Below are 20,331 nucleotides of genomic sequence, written 5' to 3' on the forward strand. Positions count from 1 at the left end.
TGAATGTCTATGCCCCTAATAATAGAGGTTAGAGGAAACAACTCTGTAAGTCCTTAGATAAAAACTATGAGAAATGGAACTAATAAAAAATAGATGGTGATGGGTGAATTTGATACCCTGCTACACCCCTCAAAGAAACTGGGAGCAATTGAAGACTTCTCAAGTAGTATGGTAGATCTGGGGATTTTTTTTCCTGAATATAGGTCTTATGGACCTAGAATTAAGAGGGCCCAAATTTATTTTGACTAATAGGAGATAGCATAAGGGCCTTATTTAGGTCAGGCTTGATAGATTCATACTCTCCTTTAAATGGAGTAATACTAATGACGTCCAACTTGAGGCTAAGCCCTGTATTGGATCTGACCATAGTATTATTCTTTTAGTTTGGAGAGCTTGAAAAATGATTATAGGTCCCTTTAGGTTTGAGAATATGTGTTTTTCTAGTCATAAGATTTGATATTTGATAGATTCTTGGTAGAATAAACCTGCTACTACTTCCCTTGATTAACCTAAGCTTGAAATTGGGGACTGTCAAGGAAAAATTCAAAAAATGATATAAAGTCTCTTTTTGTAATATCTTTGAAAAAAAAGAAAGAACTAAATAGTAAGTTGGGAGAAGCCCAAAAGAACCTAGAAAATAATCATGAGGATAGAGATATGAGTTTACAAGAATATACCCTAAGAGATCATTGGTTTTCTCTATCATCTTGGGAAGAAACTTTCTAGAAACAAAAATAAAGGGTTCACTGGTTGAAATAAGGTGATAGAAATACTAGGTTATTCCATCAAACCACTATGAAACATATAAGTAGAAAAAGAATAAGATCCCTCACCTCAACTAATGGGGAAATATTCATTAAAGAGGTTGACATCAACACAAAATCTATCAATTAATTCCTTGAGAGGGTATCCCATGATATAAGAGATGATGACCCCCATGATCTATTATGATGTATCCTTTTTTTGGTTTCCTCTAAGGATAATAAGGCTCTTATGAAATGGGTTAACTTGGAATAAGTTAGAAGAGCTCTTGATACCTCTGTTACTGATATGTTTCTCTAGAATATCTTCACAAAATTGTTCTCAAACATCATAGCTCTTTTGTCTTTGTTATTGATATATTTCTCCTCTCTACTATACCATTCTACTTAGGTGTCTCAGGATATAAAATCTATCTTTTAATGCTATTTACTTCACAAAACTTGTTAAAATCATATATTCAACGTAAACTCTCTACCTCTATCAGATCTCAAATATTTAATCCTCAATCCAGATTCATTTTTTGCTCTATTTTTAAACATCGTAAACTTCTAAAATTTTTCATATTTATCTCTAAGAAATTCTACGCACATCATCCTAGTAAAATCATAAAAATAATCATGAAATACCTTTCATCATAAGATACTCTTTTTTTTGTAGGACCACTCAAGTCTGTGCGTACTATCTCCAACTTTGCTAATGTAGTAAACTTCTTTCTTGGAATTTTTTTTCTTCTACTTTTCCATAATACATTCCTTGTATACCATGTTAGTAGGCTTAATAGTTTTAGTCAAGTCTCTAACAAGTGTAGTGCTCACTTTCACTAAGTTTATGTGAACAAACCTCTTCTGCTATAACCAACTATAATCAACTTTAGCAACTAAGCATGTCATTTCAGTAGAATTCAACTAAAAACCATTATCTTTTGATCTTTTATGAGTACCAATCATCTTATCATCTTTATCCTTGATAATGCATGTCTTCTCTATAAATTGCAAATGATATCCCTTGTAAACTAGTTATCCAACACTCAAAAGATTATGTTTCAAATCATCAACAAAATAAACATCATTAGTGTTAGTCTTTTCATCAAAAGTAATAGATCCTATTCCTTTTATATGAAAGGCTACATTATTTCCAATTCTAGCAGTCTCTCCATCATAGCTGTTGAATTCAAAAAATTTGTTCATATCTACATTCATATGATTTGAACAACCAATGTCTACAATTCAATTGGATTTCTTCCTTTCAACTTGTGATTCTAATGATTTTTCTTCTCTAATTTCTTCATTTTTAGGAATTTCTTCCTTAATTGCAACAAGTCCTATCTCATCACTTTCACTCAAAAGTCTTTCCACACTAGCTTCCAAATCTTCATCATTTGTATAAAGACATTTCCTAGTCTTCCTAGGCTTGAAATTCCTTCTATATTTCTTGTTAGAGTAATAAAATATTTTCTTATTAATTAAATCATATTGATTTAATTATTAAGTCACTTATTATCTCTAGTTTACCTAAGCTAAACTTTGGGTACATAATAATTAATTCTTTTATTAATTATTATCATTCAACCTAGGCTAGTTACCTTTTAGGGTTTTGATATCCTTTTATAAGGATTGATCTCTCTTTGTAACCTTGATTCATTCAATAAAATTTTCAATTCTTCTTTTCACATCAAGAATATCTCATCTCATGTGGATCTTTGAATTCAAACCTCCATAGATTTGTTGCTCTCTTTCTATGACAAGTGTCTACATGTAGGGGATTCTTGGGAGTTGTGGGGTTGATCTTTCATCAACTTGAACATGGTATCAAAGCTTCAAAATTTCATTCCCTTGTTCTCTTCATGAGAGGTTTGGCTTTAGTTTTTAAGATTTATTATTTTTATATTGGATCTGGTGGCGGTCACTTTTTTTTTTGGTGCACTTTGAGCCCAAATAGACATCACCATTTGATGTGTAGCTCCCAAAAACTCCTATTTCCATATAATTTTTTTCAAACTTGGACAAAGTTTGAATGTAAGGAAAAATGATTTTCCCCCAGAATAGGGCATACTTCTCAACGCAGAAATTTTTTTATTAAAAAAATAAATTACAAAAATAAAGCGCTTTATTAAAAGAAATGCATGTTTTTTATAAAAAGTTTCAAAAAGCACTTTTACAAGTGCATGCTTTAATAAAAACACCTTTTTCCTTTTGAAAAGGTATGCCTACACATGTGTTGACATCAACAAGTATTGATGGGCCTGCACATGCAACACCAGTGTCAGTGCTGACATCATCATTATTGAGCCAAAATTTGACAGTTTAAGAACTGCCATTTCTTTGATTTTTTTTATCCTACAGACCTATTGATGGTTTTTTGGTCATATCTTCGTCATATAGAGGTACTTTTTGACAAATATTATATTTTCTAAAATCTCTTTCTAATTTGGTCATGATGGTGTAGGTTATTTGGACTTTTGATTCTTTTTGGTTTCCTGTTCATTTAATCAAAGCCAAGAGTTCTATTTTCCACTTTGGGAGTCATATCTTAAGCATCCAATCTTTGATTTGGGAATTCTTTATATTGTTGGAAAGGTCTTTTAAAGATCTTTCTAGTGATGTAGGTTTTTTTTCTAGATTCTTTTCCAAGAACATTCTATTTTTTTTCATTTTTTTTATTCTAGTAGATATCTTGGTTGTTTAAGGTCTAGGGATCAATTTTGTTGCTTCAAATAATTCATCATGAGTTGTACTATCTATTGTATCATCCTTATGTCTTTTCTAGTCTTTGTAGAGATCATTTGTATACATTCATGTAAATGTACTGAGATAAAGTGCCATATTGCATTTTTTTTTTTCAGTTGTTGTGCCTTATTTTGCCTTCTAATATGAGTAGTGTTATTTGAGGAGAATCATACAGATTACTATATTCTTTAGATTCATTATATCTTGTGCATTATTGTACATGTAATACTTTGATTAGAGTGTCATGGGGGGTTGATGTTTTTCCTTTGTTTGTAATCTTCATTTATCAATGAGTATTCCATCTAAGACATTAGCCTCATGACGTGTCTGAGATTGATCACATCAGTATACACATATGTATTCTTTTATGTATCTTGATAGTGGTTTCTTGACATGCAGTTCTTTTGGACCACTTTTCTAGTTGTCTATCCACCTCACCCTTATCTGTATCAGGGGCAAATTTTTTTTGTTATTTCTCATGCTTCCTTGGTTTGATGGAGTGAGATATATATTCATTATTTGTTCCTATGTAATAGGTTGATGCAATGGCTACCTACCTATGCATTTCAATGAAATGGATCATTTACCATATAGAAGTTCTTTTTGTTACTACTTTGGATACAAACTTCCATGTTAGATTGATCAACTCTTTAAGATTTGGTTTTCTATGCCATCTATATCTTCAAGTTCAATTGTTTTCCTTTTTGTGCCTCTTGATTCAAGTAGTGTCTTCTGAGAACACTCATGTAGATTAAAGTGTTCTCTACCTAGTTAGGTTCCATTTCAATGGAGGTTCTTCAAATCAATAGTTACTTTTGATAGAGCTTTGCAACTTCTACATGCTTCAGTGGTGTTCTACATGGTCACCCTCTTGTTCCTATTTTCTGGGAGATTCCCTAGTTTGGAGGATTCTTTAGTCCTTTGCTATTACTTTTTAACATTTTTTCCATCTCTTCTTGGAGTAGAGTTTTTTACTTGTGGTTTTCTCTATTTCTCCTCCTTATAAAGATTTGGTTGTGCTTGGGTACCTCATCAAGCTTTGTGTTAGAACCAAAATTTACTTTAAGCAGTAATTTCTAGGTTTTTAGCCACTCCCTATGTTTATCTTAAGATGGAGTTTTAGAGTAATAAAGCATTTTCTTATTAATTAAATCATATTGATTTAATTATTAAGTCACTTATTATCTCTAGTTTAATTAAGATAAACTTTGGAGATATAATAATTAATTCTTTTATTAATTATTATCATAAAGCCTAGGTCAGTTTTTAGAGTTTTGATCTCCTTTTATAAAGATTGACCTCTCTTTCTAAATTGATTTATTCAATAAAATTTTGATTTTTTTTTCACATCAAGAAAGTCTCATCTTCTATGGATCTTTGAATTCAAGCATCCATAGCTTTGCTTCTCTCTTTCTGTGACATGTGTTTCAATGGAGGCAATTCTTGGGAGCTACGGGGTTGATCTTTCATCAACTTCAACACTTCTTTACTCTCATAGGTAACTTAGAAGCATAATGACAATATTCATTATAGGTCCAACATTTAAATATTTTGTTACCTTCAAGTTCTCATCTTACAAGTAGGGCGATTCCTTCTTCCAAGAAGAGTTTCTCTTGTAAAGTTCTCCATGTAAGGTATAACCTCTTCAATCATTTGTGCAATCTTCTTATATGTGTCTGCCAAAGCTTTCAAGATCTTTCATACAATTTCATCTTCATCCTTCTTTCCATTACAAGCTTTAATTCTTGCAACAATTTTTGATAATATACCAAAATAACATCTTAAAGACCCATCTTCCATCATCTTAACTTCTTGGAATAAATAAATTCAATTCTACAATCTAACCTTTCAAGCACACTTATCACCTTCACCTTCAAAACTAGATTCCAAAGGTTTCCAAATTTCATATGCTAATCTTAAAGATTTTATTGGACTGTACTCATTTTCAAGAAGGGTTGTCAAAAGTGCTTCCCTAGCAAGCATATTGCACATAAAAAAAACTATGGTTTAGTACACTACTCAAGATTTTTTTCTTCAACTACTCCTTTCTTTCTCTTAGTGATCAACCAATATCTTGGACCCATGCATAGAGAATGTGTCTTTATCTTATCTTTCCAACTGTCATAATTAAGTCCATCAAACTTTGGACTTTATTTTCTTAAATGAATCACCATAGATCTCCTTAACCTATTAATTGTTTGCTTCAAAGACCTAATGCTCTAATACCAATTGTTAGAAAGTAAAGTCCACCAAGATAGCTAGGGAGGGGGGGTGGGGGGTGGGTGGGTTGAATATATTATTAGATAAAAATAAATCTTATTAAACTTATTAAATATGAAACATGTAATCAAAAAGTGCAACAACCATAAAAAGATAATCATACACAATAACACTAGATTTATTAGCTAGGGAAATCCTTGATCAGAGGCAAAACCCTTGTGGGGATGGTACCCACAAAATGATGTACTAATATATGAGTTCCTTGTAAGAGGATGGACCCTGTTAAGAGTCAATAAATTACATTCACTACATATTAATCCTTATTAGGAGAGTTTTAATCCCTCTAAGGTGATTCTAACCCTACTAGGTGTTGTTCAAATCTTGTTAGGAGTTGTAGAAGGTAGAAGGACCCATTGTCCAAACAACTTCAGAGGAAAGACCACAAAAATCACTATCTAGTTGGCCTTAGTACATAGCCTTTGTAGAATAATACAAATAAATAACCCTCCAAAACAACTTCTTTTCTAAAATATAGTCTCTCTGTCAGCTTGCAAGGCCTTAACCCTACCAAGCACTTCTTCAATTATAAGATATTCAATATTAGGCTCACTAAATCTCATACTGAAGTTTGCATACTTGCATTACAAATCCCACTTACAACCACTTAATCACACTTAAAACCAAGGAAAACATCTTCCTTTATACCAAGTCCTCAAAATAATTATTAAGTTGTCCTTGAGCCTTTCCTAATTTAAAAATATAATATAGGACCACATTAAGATATTACAATACATGTTCCATTACAATATTATACCTTTTCATAATTACAACCAAATTGTTTGCTCAAAGTCTTCACAACTCTTCACACATGCAAGATTTGACTCAACATGATCAACCAAGCTATCTTTGGCATGTATTATACCTCTGTAAAAGATTTCTTAAATAGATTCTAGCTATGTTAGGAGATAGAATCAAATTACCATAAAATCCTTCTTAGGAACTCTGCCAAAATGATGTCTTCCATAAGTCACGACTAACTATCAACTGTCTTTATCTTTTTGCATGCACACTTAACAACATCATCAAGACACTTTTTAGAATACATCCTCAACTATGTATAGTCTCATCATCAATCCTCAAACTATGCAATCTCAATTTCTATTTGCTTCTCTTTCAATCTCTTCTAAATAATTTGTATGTTGACATCAATGACAAATAGAGTGATGAATGCAACATATGTCCATTGTATCATCTCTCTAACAATACTAGGATACTCCCCCATAGGAACATCATTAAAAATCATGCTAAAAATCTCCCCCTTTCGCATTAATGGGAACATAGATGAAAAACATCTAAGTTCAATGAATACCAAATACTTTTCTACAACTGCTCCCCCCATTCATATTGTCCATGAATGTCAAAAATCCTCTTCATTAGCCAAATTTGAATCTCACTAGAATTCTCTCCCATTAATATCAATATCATGTACCAATATCCCCCCCAATGTACTATGTGATTTTTTTCATGTACAACTCTCCCCATTGAGATCAATGACAAAGGCAGTCGATTCTACTACACAAGATCTTCAATAATCTCAAGTGTCCAAAGACCTTATTAAATACTTGTTACCATGATTCCTTCATGACTCAACTCAAACAAAAATAATCCCCCATAAAGGAAGCATCAAACATATAGTCCAAATAAAGAATCATGCTCTGTACCATTGGACTGATGCAATCTTAGCATTAACTACTTAAAAGTAGGCATGGACACAATCCCGAGAATACCTCTCAGGTACTTAAATGCATCCTTCAGAAAAAGATTTTTAATAATATCTTCTATTTTATCCTTTGTATTGATATACTCTAATTTGATCTCCTTCTCTACTTTTTTCTATCTCAAAAAATGATACTTAATAGATATGTGCTTTGTCTTTGAATGTAACACATGATTCTTAGACATATTGTACTTGTGTTATTGCAATGTATGATAATAGGCTATATAAACTCAACTCCAATATGTTTCAACATTTTCTTTATCCATATGATTTTATTATAATTATTTGTTGTTGCTAACTATGCTTCTACTGCACTTTGTGAAATACAATCCCATTTCTTGCTTAGCTAAGAAACCAATCTTCCTCCTAAGAAAAATGCTCCACCACTTGTACTCTTCTGTCATCCACACTTCCTTCCCAATATGCAACCGTGTATGCACATAAGATAAAGTCATTTGATCTATCATACCATAACCCAAAATATGGTGCATCCTTCAAATATCTAATTATCATTTTTACTACTGCACAATGGGATTCTTTAGAATCAACTTGAAATCTCACAACAATACCAACCACATTACCTATATCAGGTATTGTGTGAGTCAAATATTGAAAACCTCCAATTAAAGACATGCACTTCTTTTTTTCAGCACTAGGTGTCTCATCTTTTATAGATAACTTATGATAGATTACCATAGGCGTACCAAAAATTTTACAACTTTCCAAACCAAATATTTTAAAAAAACATTTCAAATACTTATAAGGTTCATGATAAGAGAATACCATCATTATTCTACACAATCTTCAATCCCAAGAAATACTTTATCTCAAATTCCTTCATTTTGAACCAAAAAATTATCCACTTGCTTCATCATCACCTCCAAAGATTATATCATCCACAAAAACTTCAACAATTAGTAAACCATTCTCAGTTTCCTTCAAATATAGATTACTGTCTATAGTACCTTTAGTGAATCCCAAATTTTCTAAATGCTTATCCAACCTTGCATACTAGGCTCTAAGTGCTTGTTTCAAGCTATACAATGCTTTCTTCAACCTATAGACCATATATCCTTCTTTTGTCAAAGGAAAACCTTCAAGATGCTCAATGTAAACTTCTTCAATTTTACCATTCAAAAATGTTGATTTTACATCCATCTGGTACACTTTGAATTTCTTGTTAGCATCATATGCCAAAAACATTCTAACTGATTCTATTCTAGAAATAAGTGCAAATGTTTCCTCATAGTCAATACCTTCTTGTTGTGAATAACCTTTACATACCAATCTTGCTTTGTTTCTCACAACTTCACCTTGTTTACTCATATTATTTCTATTTTGAAAACCCACTTAGTTCTTATAGAATTCTTGTCCTTAGGTCGAGGAATCAAGTCCCATGTAGAATTCTTCTCAATCTGATCTAATTCTTCTCTCATAGCTTTAATCCAGGAATCATCTTTACTTGCTTCATCATAAATTTTAGGTTCTACTTGTGAAATCAAACATAATTCTTCTCTTTATGTACCTTGTTCTTTCTCATCATTCCTTTGTCCTTGCTACCAATAATCTGATCAACATGGTGATTCTTTATCATATTTTTATTAGGTGTCACTTTCTCAACTCTAACTTCAGGTCTATGTTTACTCCTTGGTTCTTCTATTTGTTCCACAATTTGTATGTCATTCTACAAATATGTGCCAGTCTCATAAAAAAAATCATTCTATTCATTAGAATTATAATCAAGAATTTTTTTTTGAACTCCAAACTTCTAATCAACTTTTATATTTATGCTCTTTATAATAGTCTTAGCACTCTGATTAAAACATATGCATGCTTTTCTTTTCAATGAATAACCAAGGAGCATACCTTCATCACTCTTTGAATTATACTTACCAATATGATACTAGTATGTGTTGAGTGATTCAAGTGTCGAGTAAATTGTGAAGGCTGAGCATCAGAGCCTTTGGATGCCAAGTGAATAGTTTATGACATATATGTTTGTAATGATACAAATTTCTATGTAAACTATTTTTGGTCCAATATAAACAATATTTTATGATTGTAGAAGATAAGTAGGGAGACATATTATGAATCCCTAAATAATACATGCAATCAATCATATTGAGGGAGGCCTTAGGCAACAATAAGGATCAACCACAACCATTGATTCTTACCTAATCCATCACAACCATTATTTATTTAAGAAGGATAAATCCTAATAAGTTTATGAGTGTGTGAGGAGACAAATGCTAAGAGTTTAGAATGAATTCTTATATGGATATGATAGAGCTATACTTTGCAGAATCAATTTGGGAAGAATAGAGTAAATAAGTGAAATGATAGAGGAGATACATCTGATCAAGAGAATCAAGGATTAAACAAAAAGGAGGATATTTGACATCAAGAAGCAAGGTGCTAACCAAAGGATCATGGTGTTGAATCATTATAATAGGTGATACAGAGAAAATATCTTAACTGAGTAGTCCTAACATTCTATTGTAAATCTCTTAACTGAGTGGTTACTTTATTGTAAGTTTAAATCCTCTAACAAGGTGAGACCTAACAATATTTGTATGCCTATAATAGGCAGACCTCTCATAGGGTAGATCATAGATTATGATCAAACACATTGTAGCCATAGTTGGCCACACTTCACAATTGCAGTAGTGAAGATTTGTGAGTGTCATCCTCACCCTATTTTTATGTTCTCATTGGAGGGTTTTTGGGTAACCAAATTTATTGTGTCATGTGTTATTTACTTTATGCTATGGATATGATGTATATTAAGTTACTTTAGTTTCTATGTTAAGTTATGAGATAGATGTTGGTAACACATTTTAGAGACAAAAGTTTTAGGTGTTGATTCACCCCCTCTTAGAACATACTTTCCCATTTTTATTTCCAACAATTGGTATCAGAGCTTAGTTCTCTAGAAAGAATTTTTTATCACTTTGGAGGTAAGATCTTAAAGATGGAAGTATACAAGTTGGGAAAGACTATTGAGAACTAGAAGATTGAAATACAAATCATCCTACATCAACTCAAGGAGGCAAGAGATGAATTGTAACATTCATTGAGAAGATGAAAGGAATTGGATATTCAAAAAAATGACACTCAATACCAAGAAGAAGACACTACTAGATTATTTGAGGATGGAAATTTGAATGAATTTGATGTAGTAGTTGTAGATATGATGGAAAAAAATAATGCCCTAATCGAAGAAGTCAGAAATCTCAAAAGAGAAAAAAAAGTATAATCAATATTTCTATGTGAGATAACCGAGATGAAAAATAAATATGAGGAAGACAAATTCATGATTGAAGAAGACAAAAGAATACTTGCTAACATAATTAAAGAGAAGACATCAGATGTGCAAAATCTTGCTAACATGTAATTGGATACAATGAATCAATTGATGCTTGTAAACCATGAATTGAATGGAAAGGAGATTAAGATCACAACCCTAATGTCACAAAATTATCTATTGAAAAATGAACTAAGAGAAAAAAATGAATTCATTGAAAGATTCAACAAACCAAGTGAAGCCATAAAATACTTTGAGAAATTGATGGAATCACCAAGACCTAATTATTATACTAATGGATTTGGATACACTAATACTAAGGAAGGAGAATCATCTAGAAGTGGTGAGGAAATGAATAAAAAAGGTAAGAACTACAAACCCACTTGTCATAATTGTAGAAAATTGGGTCATACAAAAAATGTTTGCAAGAGCAAAACTATAAACCAAAAATACAAAGGATACTACTGCAACTATAGCAAACAAGGACACTAGGCAAATGAATGTAGGAGCATGTCCATAAGCACTCAAATATTTGAAGGATACTACTACAATTGTCATAAGTATGGACGTAAAGCATATGAATGTAGGTGTAAGACCAAGTGGACATCAAATAAATAGAAAAAGGTACAAAAAAATGGAAACTCCTATGATTGGGATTACAACACAAGGTACAATTGTCACTATTGTCAAGAATAGGACATGTTCCTAAAAATTTCTTCAGGAAACATTTTAAAGGCAACTACAATAGATGGTTGAGTGAGATTAAATGCTTTAGTTGTCTCAAAACTGGTCATGTCAGTAGAAATTGTTCAACTAGGTCACCAGCACCGAGTAATGAATATAGTAAAGATAAAGAAAAGGTCAATATTGAGAAAGTGAAGGTGTAGATGAACAAGACACAGATAAAGAAGGAAGATTGCAGTACATAAATTTCATATGAGGTCACTTCATCCAATGGATCAGGTGATCACATCACCCCCAACTTGGCAATATAAAGTATCTATGGAACTAGCATTTGAAAAGTAATATTATGCATTAGTTCTAAATATCTAAGATTTGAAAAGAATAAATATGCATGAATCAAGATGAAATGGAGAAGTTAAGAGTAAGAGTTATTCTACATATATATTATTTTCTATGTTGTTGCCAAGCATGGAAGAAATTGTAGTTATTGCTGAGTGATGGAGTCAATGCTAGTATGAGCCAAGCTTGCTATGTATATAGAGCATACTAGGAATTCTATATCAGATGAGTGCATTGAAAATCCTATATTGGATGAGCTTACAATTATATAAGAACTGAGTATTTATTGCCAAATTTGAATGGTTATATAGTCAATTTTTGACTCATTTACATCCACCAGAGTTTGAAGAGCACAAAGAGAATGAAGGCTATTGGTGAAAAGAGATTCAAGTGTTTACAAAACAAATTCAATTGCTACTCAACATCAATTATTAGATTCAAGAGGTATTTAACTAGTGCCAAGTTACATTGTTTGGTTCTCGCAAACTCTAGGAGTCAAAAATGGCAGCTAGTTCTTTGTCAAATGTTAGAAAAGAGGGGAAAGAGGTTTTCAACATTAAATTGATAAGCACTGATGTTAGTAGTAGAAATATAAGAGGATTAACTAAGAGGGGAGGGGTGAATTAGTTACCACAAAATATAACCTAGATCCCTTAGATGTCAATACAAATAAAAACTCAGTGTAAATAGAACTCTACTATAATTTAACAAATACATAGGCACTCGGTTTACACTAAAAAATGCTTTAACTTGACAAACACTAAAATAAATCGACAAATTCTTATCATGAAAATATTAAGATACTATTTGTGATTGACCTTACTTTAACTTAGTTGCATACACATAAAAGAAATACCATTAACACAATTGACACCAGGATTTAACGTGGAAACCCAATATGAGAAAACTACCAATTGCAACTAGTTACTAATTTTCACTCTTTTAAAGTGAGCCTTGTTAGGAGCCAACCCTGTTAAAGGTTACAAAACACACTATTAGGTGTGACCCTATTGGAGGATTTAATCTGTTGGAAAATGAAGATGGTGTAACTGAGAGGGGAGGGGTGAATCAGTTACCACAAAAACATTTTCAAAAGTCCCAAAGATGCCTTAAACTTAGTTGCTGCTGCTACAAAAATCACAGCTTAAAAATTGATAGGTGTTTAGTTAATTTATGAAGCATTTACTGAAATAAGTGACTATGCAAAAGAAAGTAATCATTAATACAGTAGACACTAGATTTACGTGGAAACCCAATATGGGAAAAACCACCAGCAACTAGTCACCAATTTTCACTCTTCTGAAGTGAGCCCTGTTAGGAGCCAACCCTGTTAAAGGTTACAAAACACACTGTTAGGTGTGACCCTGTTAGAGGATTTAATCACACTGTTAGGAGTGGCCTTGTAAGAGGTCTTTTTGAACAATTCAATTGAATTGCCACCCTGTTAAAGGATTTATGAAATGGCTGTTAAACCAACTCTGTTAGGAGATTTTGGAATCACTGTTACAATGGTTAGAAAGCAACAATGAATGATCTGAAAATACATGCAACTTATCTTGCTAAATACAGATCTCAGTTTAGCTCCACGAGATCCTTACTGATCAAATATATATCTCTGCAGCTTCAAGATTTCCCTCTGCTCAATTTTGCTTAGGCACATGCAAGTCTCTTCCTTGCACTTCCTTGCATTTTTCGTATATTCATTCTCACCTCTTATATTTTTTTTCATCTTGAGCACCTCTTTATATATTATTCATAATACCAGGTCGGCCCAACCAATTTGTTAAAACAATTCCAAAGTCGGCTTGCCCAACCAACTTGACTAAACATATTCTAAAGTCGGCTTGAACAAAAAAAACTTTCACTGGCCGACGCTGCTCGGTCAATACAGAACAAAAAATTCCTTCCTGTGTTAACCGGAAGAACTTGGTAAGAACTACAATTACCGAGAAATTCGGTAATCCTGCCACTTCCTTTGGAAACTGACTGGACTCAGTAAAAGCTGTCTTTGACTACCGAGTAAGCTCGGTGAAAACTCAGCTTTCCTTAGCTTACCGTGCGAACTCGGTTAACACTTAACCGTTCGTTACAAAATCCTTTGATACCCGAGTGATCTCGGTAAGAACTAAACTTTCCTTAGCTTACCGAGTGAACTCGGTTAACACTAACTCACCGTGTGACATACCAGAATGCTCAGTATACACTGCAAAAGGCTTTTACTGACCAACTGAGCTCGATAGACTCTGTAAACTATTTTCCTGGTTGATAGAACTCGGTAGACTCTGTCTGATAACTAATATGACATTTGTGTAACATCAAAGACAATACACAATTACTTAATTGTATCCAACAATCTCCCTCTTTGGCATTGATGGCAACACAACATGTCATAGCAGAAATAAAATTTGAAAGCAAGTCTACTGCAACACAACACAATTAAAAATTCTCCCTCTAAGACAGAGAACTCTCCCTCTTACAGTAATCTCCCTCTGTGAAGAAATTACTTAATCAAATTTTGGATTTCGGAAAAGATATGACAGTAAAACTCTCCCTCTTTGACAAAACATGCCAAAGACCATCTAATTTCAAATGAATTCCATTGTACCTTTAGTACTGATTCATATGCAATATTTCCTTGATTTGCTACATCAACTGATGATTGTTCAATTTTGTAAGAGCTGATGCATCACTAAAACTTATTTTAGTGAACTTCAGATAGGGGAATAACCCCTAACTTACCTCTGAGATACAAAAATGCATCCTTAGGTAAAGGCTTTGTGAATATGTTAGCAATCTGTTCCTTTGTATGTACATATTCCAATCTGATTTCCTTGTCCTGCACCAATTCTCTGACAAAGTGATACTTGATTGCAATGTGCTTAGTCTTAGAATGCATTACTGGATTTTTAGATATATTGATTGCACTTGTGTTATCACAAAACATGACGACTGGTTCCTTGATTTCCATCTTCATGCCTTGTAGCAATTGCTTGAACCAAACAATATTAGAACAGTTTACTGCTGCAACAACATACTCTGCCTCTGCTGTTGATTGAGCTGTACAGTTTTGCTTTTTGCTTATCCAAGAAACCAACCTCTTTCCAAGAAATAATGCACCTCCACTTGTGCTTTTTCTGTCGTCAAGATTTCCTGCCCAATCAGCATTAGTAAACACTTTTAAGTCTAGGTTTCCTCCAAGTTTATATCATAATCCATAATCTTCAGTTCCTTTCAGATATCTCATTATTCTCTTGATTGCCATCATGTGATTTTCTCTTGGTTTGGCTGAAAATATTGCCACAATTCCAACTGCAAGAGCAATATCTGACCTAGTATGAACTACATATTGCAACTTTCCAATTATAGATCTGTACAATGTCTGATCTATTTCTTTTGAATCATCTTCTTTGGTAAGTTTTAGTCCAGTACACATGGGAGTTCCAACTGGTTTACAGTCTTCCATACCAAACTTTTTCAATATCTCTTTGATATATTTTGCTTGAGTGATGTAGATGCCATTCTTGTTCTGCTGAATTTGAAGTCCCACAAAGAATTTGATTTTACTGAACATTGACATTTCAAATATCTTGCTCATTTGTTCTAAAAATTCTTTGTAAAGATCATCATTCCCTGTAAAAATAGTATCATATACAAATATTTCTGCTAGGACAATCTTATTTTTTGGTCCTTCCTTGATATACAAACTACTGTTATCATTATTTCTTTGAAATCCAATTTGAATAAGATAGCTATGCAATCTTTCATACCATGCTCTAGGGGCTTGTTTCAGACCATACAATGCCTTGTGCAATTTGCAAACCATGTTCTTTTTATCTGGATCAATAAAACCTTCAGGTTGTTCAATGTAGACCTCTTCATCCAGTATACCATTTATAAATGCTGACTTGACATCCATCTGATAAACTTTAAATCCTTTGTAGGTAGCATATGCTAGTAAGGTTCTAACACCTTCCAATCTAGCAACGGGAGCGAAAGTTTCTCCATAATCTATGCCTTCTTCTTGAGAATATTCTTTGCACACTAATCTAGCTTTGTTTTTTGATACTTTACCATTTTCATCCAACTTATTTCTGAAAATCCACTTTGTACCGATTACATTTTTGTCTTTAGGCCTGGGTATAAGAGTCCATGTTTTGTTTTTCTCTATCTGCTCTATTTCTTCATTCATTGCTTCAATCCAATTATCATTTTCTAATGCATCTTTGATAGTTCTAGGTTCAAAATCAGCAAGTAAACAAGTACCCTTCAACTTACTTCTTGTGATGGTTCCATCAAATTTATTTCCAATGATCTGATCTGTTGAATGATGTCTCCTGACATATTTGGCTAGAATAGGTTCTTTTTCTTTTGGATAATTTTTGTCGTTATCTTTTTGCATTTCTCCTCTTTGCTCGGTTTGGTCTGGCTCGGTATCAACTGACACGGTATGTACCTTCTCGGTTACCTTAGGCTCGGTAATCTCTAACTCGGTATTTTCTAACTCGGTAGACGTTGGCTCGGTAGATGTTGGCTCGGTAGATGTTGGCTCGGTAGATGTTTCCTGCAACTCAGTTAGTGATGACTCGGTAGAAGAGGATTTCTGATTCTCAGATGCAGTTGATATTATATCTGAATCACTGAAGATGAATCTTTTGTAATCTTCTGGTTCTTTTCTGCTTTCTTCTTCAGTCTTTTTTGCAAATTCATCAACTTTCACATGTATACTTTCTATGACTTTGTGAGTAGATAAGTTTAAGCATCTATATGCTTTACTCTTACATGAGTATCCAAGAAATATACCTTCATCACCTTTTACATCAAATTTTCTTTTTCTAGATTCTTTCAAGATATAACATTTGCTTCCAAATACTTTCAGATAACTTACATTGGGTTTATAGCCATACCATATTTCGTAGGAAGTTTTGAATGAGTCCTTTTTTAACTGTACTCGGTTTAAGGTATGAACTGCTGTACTGATAGCCTCCTTCCAGTATTTGATAGCAACATTCTTTTCTATCATCAAGGTTCTTGCACAATCCATGATGGATCTGTTCCTTCTTTCAGCTATGCCATTTTGTTCAGGTGTACCTGGTGCTGAAACCTGTCTTTTGATTCCTCTTTCAATACAAAAGTTATTAAATTCATGTGAAATAAATTCACCACCTCTATCTGACCTTAGGCATTTCAATCTTTTCCCTATTTCTTTTTCTACTCTTGCCAAATACCATTTGAACTTTTCAAATGCTTCTGATTTGTTCCTTAGGTACATGATGGTCATCATTCTTGAATAATCATCAACAAAAAGAATGAAATATTTTTCACCAGTATAGCTTTTAGTTTCAATAGGTCCACATAAGTCAGTATGCACAATTTCTAATAAATCTTCAGACTGATAATTTTTGCTTTTGAAACTAGACTTACCCATCTTTCCAATTTGACAATTCTTGCATAAATCGACCTCTGGTTTCTTTAAATCAGGAATGCCTCTCACTTTCTTGAATTTGCTTATCTTTACCAGATTGTCAAAATTCACATGACATAATCTTTTATGCCATAACCAACTCTCTTCTATTTGAACAATAAAACATGAATGTTCATCAAGTTCAAGATAGAACAAGTTACCTTTAGTTTGAATACCAGATCCAATCAGCTTTCCTTCACCGTTCAGCAGTCTTGCTTTGCCTTGGATGAATTCTACTTTGAGTCCATTGTTGAGTAACTGTGCCACACTCAATAAATTGTGTTTTAGTCCTTCTACCCAATAAGCATTATCACATACAAGTTTCTGGGTTAGAGTGATTCTTCCTTTTCCTTTGATGCAACAAGGTTCATTGTTTCCAAATCTTACACTGCCACCATCATACTCTTCAAATTGATCAAACTTTGTTTTATCTCCAGTCATATGATGTGAGCAGCCACTATCAATGATCCATGTATCATTCTTACTTATGTGAGAGATGAGTGCCATTTCTTCATTGTTAGATTCATCTTTTACAGCAATGTAAACAATCTCATCCTCTTCTTCATTATTAGAATCATTAGAATCTTTAGCCATAAAACATGATTTCTTACTTTTATCTTTAAATGATTTGAAATCTTTCTTACTGTTCTATTTATTATCTTTCTTTTCATCTTTATCTTTCTTGTTTGGACACTTTGCAGCAATATGACCGACTTCTTCACATGAAAAGCAGATTAGGGGTACTTTACCTCTGTATTTACCTCTTCCTCTTGAATATTTCTTTGCAAGTAGGGCTTCAATTACTTCAAGGTCGCTGTCAGAGCTCTGATCTGATTGATCTTCACTTTCTGACTGAGATTCCTTCTTCTTTTTGCCTTTTTCCTTGAGTGAGAGCTTGGCTTCAAATGCAGACTCAATGTTCTTTGCAGCTGGAACATAATTATCAAAATTATCTAATTCAAATGCTGTCAATCTTCCAACTATGGCCTCTAGGTTTATCTTGTGATTGGCCTCACACCTTCTTTCTTGAATGGCTGATACCCTGATGGCATAAACTGGAAGTAGATTTCTAAGAACTTTACTTATGACTGTCTCTTCACTGATATTTCCTCCAGAAGCTTTGATAGCACTGACACATGCTTTAATTCTTTCAACATATTTGGAAATATTTTTATCTTCTTTCATTTTCATCTGATCGAACTGTCCTCTCAGACTTTCAGCTTTGGCTCTTCTGACATTGTCATCTCCACCATAGATCTCTTTCAGTCTTTCCCACATTTCATAGGCAGTAGTGCAATCCTTGACATCATCAAACTCTTCATAACTCAAGGCAGATGCAATATCAATCATCATAATGTTATGAGTCTTCTTTATAGCAATGTCATTGACTGATAATGTACCTGATGGTTCTACATATTTCTCATCAAGATATTTTAGACAAGTGTCACCAATGGAAGCTAGATGAAGTCTCATTAATCCCTGCCATGCTGAGAAGTTGTTACGGTTAAGCCTTGGGATTTCCCTCTTATAAGACATCTTGATCTTTGGCTTAGATCTTTGAAATCTTCTCCTGCAAGCACCAAAAGCTCTGATACCAATTGTTGGAAAATGAAGATGGTGTAACTGAGAGGGGAGGGGTGAATCAGTTACCACAAATTTTTTTTCAAAAGTCCCAAAGATGCCTTAAACTTAGTTGCTGCTGCTACAAAAATCACAGCTTAAAACTTGATAGGTGTTTAGTTAATTTATGAAGCATTTACTGAAATAAGCGACTATGCAAAAGAAAGTAATCATTAACACAGTAGACACCAGATTTACGTGGAAACCCAATATGGGAAAAACCACTAGCAACTAGTCACCAATTTTCACTCTTCTGAAGTGAGCCCTGTTAGGAGCCAACCCTGTTAAAGGTTACAAAACACACTGTTAGGTGTGACCCTGTTAGAGGATTTAATCACCCTGTTAGGAGTGGCCTTGTAAGAGGTCTTTTTGAACAATTCAACTGAATTGCCACCCTGTTAAAGGATTTATGAAATGGCTGTTAAACCAACTTTGTTAGGAGATTTTGGAATCACTGTTACAATGGTTAGAAAGCAACAATGAATGATCTGAAAATACATGCAACTTATCTTGCTGAATACAGATCTCAGTTTAGCTCCACGAGATCCTTACTGATCAAATATATATCTCTGCAGCTTCAAGATTTCCCTCTGCTCAATTCTTCTTAGGCACACGCAAGTCTCTTCCTTGCACTTCCTTGCATTTTTCATATATTCATTCTCACCTCTTATATATTTTTTTCATCTTGAGCAGCTCTTTATATATTATTCATAATACCAGGTCGGCCCAACCAATTTGTTAAAACAATTCCAAAGTCGGCTTGCCCAACCAACTTGACTAAACATATTCTAAAGTCGGCTTGAACAAAAAAAACTTTCACTGGCCGACGCTGCTCGGTCAATACAGAACAAAAACTTCCTTCCTGTGTTAACCGAAAGAACTCGGTAAGAACTAAAATTATCGGGAAATTTGGTAATCCTGCCACTTCCTTTGGAAACCGACTGGACTCGGTAAAAGCTGTCTTCGACTACCGAGTAAGCTCGATGAAAACTCAGCTTTTCTTAGCTTACCGTGCAAACTTGATTAACACTTAACCGTTCGTTACAAAATTCTTTGATACCCGAGTGATCTCGGTAAGAACTAAACTTTCCTTAGCTTACCGAGTGAACTCGGTTAACACTAACTCACCGTGTGACATACCGGAATGCTCGGTATACACTGCAAAAGGCTTTTACTGACCAACTGAGCTCGGTAGACTCTGTAAACTATTTTCCTGGTTGATAGAACTCGGTAGACTCTGTCTGATAACTGATATGACATTTGTGTAACATCAAAGACAATACACAGTTACTTAATTGTATCCAACATTAATCACCCTATTAGGAGTGGCCTTGTAAGAGGTCTTTAGACAATTCAACAGAAATGCCACCTTGTTAGAGGATTTACAAATAGTTGTTCAACCAACTTTGCTAAGAGATTTAGATTACTACTACAATGG

Source organism: Cupressus sempervirens, chromosome 4 (assembly GCF_028749045.1).
Source record: "Cupressus sempervirens isolate cs-2001-9-10 chromosome 4, ASM2874904v1, whole genome shotgun sequence".
NCBI classification, from domain to species: domain Eukaryota; kingdom Viridiplantae; phylum Streptophyta; class Pinopsida; order Cupressales; family Cupressaceae; genus Cupressus; species Cupressus sempervirens.